Source organism: Silene latifolia, unplaced genomic scaffold (assembly GCF_048544455.1).
Source record: "Silene latifolia isolate original U9 population unplaced genomic scaffold, ASM4854445v1 scaffold_171, whole genome shotgun sequence".
NCBI lineage: Eukaryota > Viridiplantae > Streptophyta > Magnoliopsida > Caryophyllales > Caryophyllaceae > Silene > Silene latifolia.
The window spans coordinates 276,285-288,531 of NW_027413148.1; the positions used below are offsets into that span (position 1 = coordinate 276,285).

A 12,247-nucleotide genomic window follows, 5' to 3' on the forward strand; every position below is an offset into this window, starting at 1 on the left:
TAAACTTCTTTAAAGATTTTCTATTTACCTTATTAAGTTAACACATTAGCGTCAACTTAAATCGTTGGTAAAAGAGAATGATCAACCTATTATGGATCAATGATTTATAACCTCGATCTCCTTTTCAACCAAAAGGCACGAGACATCTTGCTTTGAATACAAGATACGCATATACCATTAACAATCTAGTGGTTTCAAGAGTACTCGATAACTCTTTGCGTTCATCATTCCAAAATTTTAAGGTTTAATCTTGGGTTACCAATTTTGAGTCTTGCATCATCTTAATGATATATTATTCTAGTTTGGTTTAGAATATAATCACCTTGATGATGGGCTAGCCATACATCAAATCATGGTGTATAGGGTCACAAAAGTGAAACCTCTTTTGTATCTTTAACAAATTGTATTCTTATTTAGAGTTTATGTACTTAATAGTCACAATTAAGTACAACTCCAAACCCGAAAACTAGATTTAGTACACAATGACTCTATTTCTTGACTTCATTGTTGCTAGTCGTCATATTCTAATCATCCTATGTATCAAACATAATGATGAAAACCACCACCGGTTTCTAATATTGACGAAGTAATACTAGCAAAATTATGTTTAATCAAATAAACATTTAACGAAGAAGGTCCCATTAGATGTCCCACAACTAACTTGTTGATTCTTCAATAATTTGGGGTAGTTTCCTTTCTTGTGTCAAACATTTAGGACAATGGAAACTTTATCGGTCGGGATTGATAGGTTTAGTATCGTCATTCTCAACAACTTTACCTTTAACATTACCTTTTATCAATTCCATTATAATCCTTACTTCTTGAACCTCGTCCTCATCTTAACGGTTTAAGAGAATGCTCCAACTTAATTCAATGAGTCTTTGCTTTGAGAAGCAAAATTGAATTCATGAAGATTCACTCTTCATTTGTTCGTTTTAGTCTTAAAACTTTCATTGAAGTGGTTGCGTTATTTTGGTCAATTACGAATTCTTGACAAAACTAATTACCAAAACAATTTATCGCTTCAAGGTACTTAATTCATTTAAGTACATGAAAAATAATCCATTGTAAGTAGATGTGTTAGTCAAGAATCAAAAACCTGTTTGATAATGAATAACTTTAATCTATACTCTTTACAAGAGATCCTTAGCAATGGTTCATATGAGGTTTTAGAAGCAAATTCATATTTGTCTTTAGTTACGATGTTTTAATGGAGTTTTGAATCAAAAACGAAATGATATCGTATATGAATTGTGGTAAAGAAATAGAACAATATAAAAACGGAATATTGGAAAACTTAACATTTATCGTTTTATTAATACTTGAAAAACAAGTATAGCATTTACATAGTGACCTCTACCCAACTATGATAAATGATTCCAAGACCCAAATTCATATCAACTTAGGAACGGGGTAGCCGATGCAACCTTCATCAATATAACTCGGTAGATTAACTTTTTAATCGATTCTACTTTTAGAACTCTTGGTTGATAAAATTACTCTAATGTTTATCTATAGCCCAAAACACATCAACAAGGGCACGAGGTAGCCGATGCAACCCTTATCAATAACTTTTGTTGAGTTCAATCCAAATTTCGAATAAATGTGTCCATTATCCAAACCCACATTAAGTTAGGCACGGGGTAGCCGATGCAACCTTTATCAACATGAATTCGGTGGATAGACATTTATCACCCACTTCCCCTACGTAACAAGGTTTGTACCCCGGGGTAGCCGAGCGCACTCCCTCGCGAAATAGGTTTTCATGGTTTCTACTATTTGGTAAGGCTATGTCTCAATTAATTATTTTAGCGAGAGGTCATGTCAATTTATTATCTATCACGTTTTAAGTGAACTAAAGCGGTGAACTACGATAATTCGAATTGACACGGTTGATAAACTCGATAAAATGACAATGCATGTTTAGTTATGGCGATTTAGCGATGCATGCGACATAAAATAAAATGCAAGCATAAAAATAAATAAATCCTAGTATGGCCTTTCCTAAAATAGAAAAACTATTTAACTATTACATATTCGGAAACCAACTCCATTGGTCCCTTGAACTTCGGTTGTGGCACGCATCTCGAGGTAACACCGTCTTTATGTATCGCCATTCTTGAAGAAATCCGTCTTTGGGAACTCCGGAATGAATAAAAATTACATAATAAATTACATAATTTCCTATTATACATTTGTAACTAAAATAAAATAAATCTATTAAATTACAAAACGGTGATACGAGATCACAATAAAAATTACAACCGAATCGATATTCCCATACATTTCGGGAAATACCAATTAAAAACTAAGGCCATACTAAGTAAAATTACATAATTCAAAAATTACATAAATTAAAATTATGACAATCATAAAGAAAATGCAGCATTACAATATGTATGAACATGCTCAATTTTATGCTAAATCGCCTTTAATTAGCCAATATCGTATATTACTCGGTTTTTACGGATTTGCTTGATTTCAACATTTTTATAATCACAAAAATACATAAACTCATATTTATGCATAAGTTAATTACCCTAACCTCTTAGGACTCAAAATATAGTCTTCACTAATAATTTGACCATAATTAACCCATATTTTATAAAATTGTTCATAAATGGACCAAAAATTACAAAAATAAGCCATAAACTTCAAATAAATCACAAAATTTCAAATAAATTTGAAATTTGAAATTTAAATTCATGAACATTCTGGAAAAATTCCATGACACTCATAATGTTCAAAATCTTAGGTTAAAAAGTTCGAAATTTTTCCGGAAAAACAATGTTGCGGTTTATCGATTTTTTAATAAAATAATCATAAAAACATGGAAAAATTATTTTCATTAACTTTTCAATTTTAGATCTGAAAAAGATAATAAAATGCAACATTACACGTTTTTCTTAAGTCATAGATTATGTTGAATTAATTTTCCACTAATAATGTCACTATTTATGCTATTTTTTCTTCAAAAATTCATAAATCATGCAAAAAGCCTTATTTATAGCCAATTATTTTACACACATCTTGTAAAATTGCATGTGACAACATATTAATTTTCTATGACCAGATTCGAAATTTAACTCATATTAACCTATTTTTCACCTAAATCCGAATTTAATAATGAAAAAATCATTTTTCGAGCATAACAAGTCCAAAAATTATGAAAATTTACAGGTTATCTCAAAATAATATATGTGACAACATATCCAAAAATCAATGGCAAATTCGAAGTATAGCTAATTTTAGACCAAAAATGACATTTTTACTCATAAAATCACATTTAAATGCCATTATTGTAAATTATGAACAATAAAAATCCGCAAAATTAACCAAAATATCCTAAAACATTTTAGGACCAGACATATTAACATGCATTAATTAATTTCGTGATATCTCATAATAACATAAATTTTACAAGTTTTATTTGTTATTCTTATAACTCGGAAAAACTTTTAACCGATTTGCATGCAAACAACCGTGGCTCTTGATACCGATTGAAGGAAATGTAGATCTATATAAATACTAACATACTCATATATGTTTTAATTTAATTTGTCATAAAATTAAAGTTGGATTTTATGCATGCAAACTAGAACAAAAGAAGATAAGAAAACATTTTCTCACCATGAAATTCGGTCATATTGGGCACCAACAAGATCTCCTTCTTGTTAGTTCTTGAGCTTTCCTATAATGGATGAACATACAAAATCCCAAAGTAGAGATTCTCCAATTAGTAGCACCCAAGACAATCCCTTAATCCCACAAATAAACATGTACTAGATGTTTGTATTGTAGTTTACCTTAAAATCTATTACTAATACTCATATACTACTTCTAGTAATCTTAGTAATTTATATGAACAATTTGAATCAAATGCTCATCTTTTTAATGAATATTAAGGAGAGAGAAGAGAGAAAATTCATGAACATTTTGCATGTATATTGAATGGTAGTGTAAGAAGAATAGAAAAGAACCAACACTACTCAATTAAGAGTAGTGTGGCCGCCCAACTCAAGCCCAAGGAGCATCATTGCTTTTTCTTTTTACTCTTATCAAAAATATAGGTGTGTAAGAAAGTGGTGTAGGTTGTAAGGCTAGTCAAGAGTAGTCATCATTATGTTTATTTTATCAAATAAAATAAAACAACCAAAACCCACTAACACACCCTCCATTTTCGGTCCATATACTTAAAATGGACTACCATTTTATTTTGTCAATTTGTCATTTGTTACACAATATGTCACATGTAGTTTGCTACATGTTATTAATTAATTTTAATGTATATTTATCACATAAATATCATTTCATGAATTAATTAAATTACATACAACAAATTGATTAGTGATACTTGATCACATAAATAAAATGGGTCATATAGTTATAATTCACAACTTCTTGTAATTATAATTGACCATTCATTCTTATCTTTATTGTTTCTCAAACAATAGATAATTTTAGCAACAAAGCATTTTATTACTAAAATAAATCTTATTTAATCCCATTACAATAAGATATCAATATTCTCTCTCACAAATCGAATTGTTCAATTTTAAGGAATTAATTAATCTGTATCGGTATACAACTAATTAACCTTTTCAATTAAGGGAATCGTCCTTTAGGTGTGACCTCAAGGGATCAACTGATCACCACCGTCGACGACGATAATGTCAAACTCTAGCCTTGACCAATCATTACCGATATGTGTGGACCGATTGACTATATATGTAATGTATCATCCCTTTCGTATTCTTGGCATGAGATTTAATAATGATATTTAAATCATGTGATCGCACTATTGTTGAGGACACATTTCCCAACAGTTTTCTTGCCTACAGTACCTTTAACGTGGTCTTTTCTTTACTGTTAGCGTCTTTAGGTTGCCAGGTGACTGTCTTAATTGGTTTACGTGTACTTTTCCTTCTTCCTGTTGATACTTATTTTGATCTACTCTTTTCCACATCCTCTACCTTAATTCCTCTTACGCATTCACCTTTTATATCTATATTATCAATATCTTTCCCTTTCTCATTTTATTTATTAATTAATTTTTTACTTTATTTTTTTTCCGACTATCTGACAGCTCCTCTTTCCTTATTCAGACAGCTTCTCTTTGCTTATTCCGTCTTTATGCTTTTCTTCCGATGAATTTGTAAGTAAGCTCATGTCAACAGGTAAGGGGGAGTGCCACTGATGAAGACCCTGGGGTTGGAATTCTTTTTTATTATTGATATTTCTGAAGATCTTGCTTCTTCCGTCTTTCTGCTTGTCTTCCGATGACTATGTCAGTGAAGACGTGTCACCAGCTAAGGGGGAGTGCCATTGATGAAGGCCGTGGAGCTGGAATTCTTTGTGATTATTGATATTTCTTACAGAAAATTCATGTGGTACCCCTAGACTTTACCACTTTGCACACTGATGTGACCATTATTTGAGCACATTTAGTCCCCGAATTAGCCTCGTTCCTATGCTTTTTAGTGCATAATTGGGTCATTTACTATCTTTAGTCCTTTGTTTTGCATATTCTTTGAGGTTTGTTGCCTTGGTAGGAGAGGAGTGCAAACCTTGCATTTTCATGGCAAAATAGAGCTAAATTGATCGAATCTAATGACCAAGCATAAAAGAGAAGACAAGACTAGAAGACTTTTTGTACATATCATAGTAGATGGGCAATGATGAAGAAATCCTTGCATCCCCGACTAAATCCCGGAGGATTATTGGAAGAAGAAAAGAAGAAAAGGGAGCTGTGACACAATCCGCCCGTCCAACCAAGAATACGCACGTCCAAGACGAGGGGAATCCGAGCGTCTTCTCCATCAATCCGCCCGTCCAGCAACGCCACAATCCGCTCGTCCTGCCCAACAATCCGCCCATCCACCCACCAGGAATCCGCCCGTCCCGACACCTTGGACGCTCGGATTCCCTTACAGTCCCATACGTCCTTTCTTCATGCTCCATGAAAGATGCGCATATTTATGAAAGACCGACAAAAAGGAGACCGGCATCTCCTTTGAGAGGAGCGATTCCTCAAAGACTTAATCGTCATTTAAGCCCTTAGCAAACCCTAATTTGTGTACCTAATCCCCACTATAAATACCCCATTAGTCTAATTATATAATCATGTTCTTCTTATCAATCTTTAGTGTAGTTTATATCATTCTAATCTCTTCTTAATCTTGTAATCAACTTCTAATCAAATATTAATACAAATCTCATTTCCTTAATCTCTCTTTTGTTCATCTTTTATTTTGGGTAATTGAAGATTATTTGGGTTATTATTGGGAGATTGACAACCTTCGAATCAATCATCAAGTACTTCTATTATTCTTTGCTTTATTTTGGAATCATTAGTAGGTATAATTCTCTTAATCCCTTTTTAATTATTATTAATCATCTTCATTTATTCATCATGTTTTGCTTTGTTAATGTGATTGACAACCTTGTTAACATGTTAAACTTGATAATGAGTGAGTAGTTTCCTTAACTAGGGTTAATGGGTAATTAGGGGAAATCAACATGGGGGATGATTCATGCTTAAATTAATATGTTTTCATAGTTTATTTGCTTGCTTGTTGTGATCTCAACTTATGCACATGTTATGTTTGATGAAATGCGAGCCTATGAATCCTTGCATTTTTTACCCATCACTTACCTTTTCAATGAGACTTGTAAGACATAAACCAACTCGAGTCTCATTAGACCATGCATATAGTTGAGTAAGGAGGACTAAGTCGACTTGTAGGTGTTGTACAATCTAATCAATTCGGCTCTGGCACCCAAACCTTCCTAGGATTGTAAGATATAAACCAACTCGATCCATCACAATAATAATTGCTTGCTTATAATTTGAGAACATGTTTGTATGATCAATTCCCATGAATCCCTATGACCCCATGACACCCTAGTGCTTTTAATCAATTGTTTACATCTCATTTTAATCATCTTGCTTGTTTACTTTTATTGCTATTTAGTTTAGTGATCTTCTCATGTCAACCCAAATTGTGACACCCCTAGACACCGCTACTTGCAATCGAAAATCCTACATCAATACCCGTCCCTTGGGATCCGACCTTTACTTGCCTCTTTACTAATAGTAGAGTTGTTTGTGAAGTTATAAATATTGTTTTGGTCTAGGTGCTCTTAACGACAAGTAACCGAAAACAAAACCTCCAAGTGAGTACGACCAAAAATGGCGCCGTTGCCGGGGACGGTGTTAACTTGATTTGATTTTCTTAGATTGTTATTAGTTGTGTCTCTCTTTGCCTTGGGGAAGTAAAACTCCTCAATGTTTGTTCTAATTGTTTTCAAGTTGTTTGATATTTTGCATGTCTAGAAGATCACAAGGTAACTTGTTACCCTTTGATCACGAAATTGAAAGGACTTTGACAACCAATAGAAGACTTGCTAGAGGTACTTTGAGAGGTATAGGTGAGGTTGTAGATATTCAAACAAATACTATTGAGTTCATCAACCCTTTTGCAAGAGAAGGTGAGGAGAACCCAACACCAAATCCAACACAAAATCAACCCACAATGCCTAAATATTCATCACATTCCGTACCAACCGAGGAGAACCTACCCAATGATACTCCCACACCACAACACTTAACCGGAAATTTCATTGCCAAATCCGCATTTATCCAATTAGTCGAAAGAAGCCAATTTGGAGGGATGCCTAGTGAAGACCCCCACTCTCACATGGAGACTTTTTGTGACTATTGTGATGCGATTTCACAAACCGGTGTGACTCAAGACCAAATTCGATGGGTCTTATTTCCTTTTTCTCTAATCGGCACCGAAAAACAATGGTTGAAAGGCCTTGATAAGGCTACTCTTGGAATTGACTCTTGGGAGAAGTTGGCTCTAGCTTTCTACAAAAAATTATACCCTCCGGAAAAGACTAACATGCTAAGAGCTCAAATTACGGGTTTTAAGCAAAGGGATGAAGAATCTTTGTATGAAGCTTGGGAGCGGTTCAAAGGAATTTGTCGCTCATATCCTCATCACGGACTTAGCGAATGGTTCTTGGTACAACAATTTTGGAATGGTCTTTATGAAGACTCAAGAAACATTCTCAACATGGGATCAAATGGTATGTTCACCGAAGTTGACGATAATCAAACTTGGAACAAGATTGAGGAAATGGCGGTCCATAACTCACAATATAGTAGACCTCGCAAGGCTACTAGAGGAGGAAAGCATGAAGTGGACTCTATTACTCAATTGGGTGCTCAACTTAGTTCTCATATTGATACCATTAACTTGAAGTTTGAAAAAGCTATGGCTAAACTTGAAGAAGCGTCAAAATCACCAAAGCATCGTGCTAATGCCATAGTAGCATCTTCATCAATCCCAAGTGGGATATGTGAGAATTGTGGAACTTTGGGGCATGACCAAAGTGAATGTAGGGGAACAAATGAACAAGTGAATGCTTTTCAAGCATACAAGAGTGGTACCCCTTATTCCAATTATTACAATGAAAACACCAAATTTCACCCAAATCTCTCATACAAAAGCCAAAATGTTCAAAACCCTCAACAACCATACACCCCACCTCCCATGAGAAACCAAAATCAAAGACCCTTTTTCAACCAAAACCAACGTAACCAAAATGAAACTCCATACAATCAATAAAATGACCAAGGTTTTGATGTTAAAAAAGCGGTCCTCCAAATGCAAAAGAATCAACAAGAGTTTTTCACTCAAATGCAAAAGGATAGTCAAGCAAAGGACATCACCATCAACAACATCCTAGCCCACACAAAAATGTTGGAAACTCAATTGACCCAACTAGCATCTTCGAGTTCTCAAAGGCAAAAGGGACAATTACCACCCCAAGGTAATCCCTCGAGACATGAAATAGTTAGTGCCATTCACATGAGGAGTGGTACGAGGTATGAAGGACCAAAGAAGCAAGTTGAGGATGAAGTTGTGGAAGCTAGTGACAATGAAGAAGTTGTGCAAAACTCTAAGGAAGGAGAACCAACAAAAGATGAAGTTTCAAAGAAAAGTGAAGAGAAGGCCAAGGAGAAAGAGCCCATTGTGATTAGACTTCCATTCCCAAGTCGTTAAGCTAAGCCTATGTTCGATGACCAACTTGGGAAATTTATAGAAATTTTGAAGAATTTGGAAGTCTTGATTCCTTTCACGGAATTAATCAATCACGTGCCGGCCTATGCAAAGTACATGAAGGACATCCTTACGAAAAAGAAGTCGATCCGGAAGCTTGAAACTATCGCCTTCACTAAGGTGAGTAGTGCGATCCTTCAAGGGAGTTCACCTCCGAAACTTAAAGACCCGGGAAGCTTCTCAATACCGTGTACCATTGGCGACACCACGATCAACAAGGCTTTGTGTCATCTAGGAGCAAGCGTGAGTGTTATGCCATATTCGGTTAGTAAAAGGCTAGGGATGGGAGAGCTTAAATGTACCAACATCACACTCCAAATGGCCGATAGATCGACGTATACACCGTTAGGGATATGGGAAGATGTTCCCGTGAGAGTTGGGAAATTCTTCATTCCGATGGACTTTGTCATTGTTGACATGGAAGAAGACTCCAATATTCCGATCATTCTAGGTCGACCTTTCTTGCACACCGCGGGTGCGGTGATAGATGTGAAGCACGGAGAGCTTACTCTAGATGTGGGAGACGAGAGCATAACATTCAATCTTGACAAGACCATGAGAGCTCCCCGTTTGCATGAGCCATGCTTTATGGTTGATCACTATAGCCGGAAGGATGATAGGAAGAAGTCGGAATTCCAATGGAAAAAGAAAGTCGATGATGCTCCATTCAAAGAGCAAAAGAATAGCAACAAAGAGAGCTTCAAAAGCTCACCCATAACAAGTGACGAGGATGGCCTCATTGGCCAAAACAAGAAAGAAGGAGAGTTGTCTCTATCAACTCTAAGAGATTTTTAATGATCAAGTAGACGAAGTTTGTGGTCTTTGGGATGATGAGTTCGAAGTGATATTCAATCCCTACATTGGTAATGCTATGAACCAAGACCATCATGAAGAACAATAAGTGCAAAGATCTATTGAGGATCTTTATCATGATAATGAACAAGCTTTCGACTACTTCTTCAAGGTGTTGAGTAACATCAACAACACCTTGAACATGCCCCCTTGACATCTCACATTGGATGAGAGTTTGGTGGCGTCCTCCCTAAACCACCATTTATAAATATTCTAACTTCCCAACTTGCATTTCAATTTTTACATTGCATTTTTGTCATTTTTGGATTTATATCTTTGTGCCTTGATCAAGATATTCATCATTTTTGAGAGAAGTGAGGGAGGGACTTATGATTTTATTGACGTGTAGTGCTTTGACTTCGTGTGGGGATAGCAATTGCCTAGGCTATTCATGCCTTTGTAGTGCCCCCATAATGAAGAACACGAGCATTGAAGAATGAAAATGACACGGGTTAAGCAGTCCCCACGGATGGACCTGAATCCGTGTGGACAGGGAAGAATCCGAGCGTCTTAAAAGGGAATCCGCTCGTCTGGCAGAATCCGAGCGTCTTATGTTACAATCCGCTTGTCTGGCTGAGCTGTGGAAAATCAAGAAAATGGTCTGTAGATGAATCTGAGCGTCCCAGAGAAGAATCCGCTCGTCTGAAATAAGACGCTCGTCTTGCAGAGAAGACGCTAGTCTTTATGCTGTTGGAATTTAAGAAATTACCCTGTAACAGAATCCGAGCGTCTTTTGAAGAATCCGCTCGTCTCAAATTTAAAAATCCGCTCGTCTTTGGACAAAGACGCTCGTCCCATAGCGTCTTTTCCTGAAGCAAATCGTGCAGAATCCGAGCGTCCCAGACCCCAATCCGCTCGGCCCTGCTGCTGTTTTCAAATTTAACGGGTGTTTTTAAACCCTTACTCCCTCATTCATTTTCATTTCTTCTTCATTCAAACACTACCCACTACACAAAAACCCCAAAAACCCTCATCCTCTACATCAACAAAACAAGATTTCCTCAACCAAATTCAACAAAATCAAATCCAAACTTCCTCACAACAAAAATTAATCACTCCTCTTACAACAAAAATTGATTCAAACACCAAAATCTTCAACCTTTGAGTCTATTTTTAAGATACAAAGTAACATTCTTTCATCTTAAATCGATTTGGGCATAACTAAAAATTGAAGATTTCAATCTCTCTTTGGTGTAATCAACAATGGCAAGAACAAAAGGAGGTAACAAGGCACCCCCAAAGAAGACACTTTCAAAAAGGCAACAAACTCTTCAAGCAAAACAATTGTCTAAGGCATTGGTAGTTCATGAGGCAAGGTTGGAGGTTCAACAAGGTCCCCCTATGGAAGCTACAACATCAACAACTCCGGTCATTGAGCAATTATCTAATTATCCGGAGGTAATTTTCACTTCCGACTCTCATAGGGATAAATTTGTTCTCTTTGCTAAGAAGACCGTTATGCCTAAAAAGTTTATTTGTGAAGATGATTTGTCTAAGTTGGGTGTTCTTGAACAAACCAAAACCTTCTTTGAGGCTATGGGATAGGGTAAATTGTTTACCATGAAAGAATTGACATACCCCTCCCTTACATTGGAATTTTTGAGTTCCTTGAAAGTTACAAGGGTGGAAACTAGAACCCACATCGAGTTTCGTCATGCAAATGTCAATAGACGCATCACTTTTGGTGAATTGAGTAAGATTTTAAGCCTTAGCGATACCCCATACTTGTTGGAGTGTCCCCGACAATAATGCGATCACAATTGTCGATCATGATAATCACATGTTTAAATCTCATTTTTAAGAATACGTAAGGGATGATTCATTATATAGTCAACTGATCAACATTAATCGGTAACGATTAGCTTGCTAGAGTTTGACGTTACTGTCGTGGGACGGTGGTGGTCAGTTGATCCCTTAAGGTCACACCTAAAGGATGACGCCCTAATCTGTAAAGTTGATTAATTGTATGACGATACAAGTTAATCAATTCCTTAAAATTGAACAAACCAATTTGAGAGAGAGAATATTGATATCTTATTATAATGGGATTAAATAAGATTTATTTTAGTAATTGAAATATTTTATTACTAAAATTGTTTATTGTTTGTGAAACAATAGAGATGATAATGAATGGTTAATTATAATTACAAGATGTTGTGAATTATAATTAAATGACCCATTTTATTTATGTAATCAAGTATCACTAGTCAATTTGTTGAATGTAATATAATTAATTTATAAAATGATATTTATGTGATAAATGT

At 35.4% G+C, this 12,247-nt stretch overlaps 1 non-coding gene across 1 annotated transcript; it reads right to left on the reverse strand.

The window, feature by feature from the left end:
* Positions 1-7,907: 7,907 nt before the first annotated feature.
* Positions 7,908-8,014, reverse strand: LOC141638080 (small nucleolar RNA R71). The gene has a single exon (XR_012541987.1). It is a non-coding gene; the product is annotated as a small nucleolar RNA R71 (small nucleolar RNA).
* Between the last annotated feature and the right edge of the window lie 4,233 nt (positions 8,015-12,247).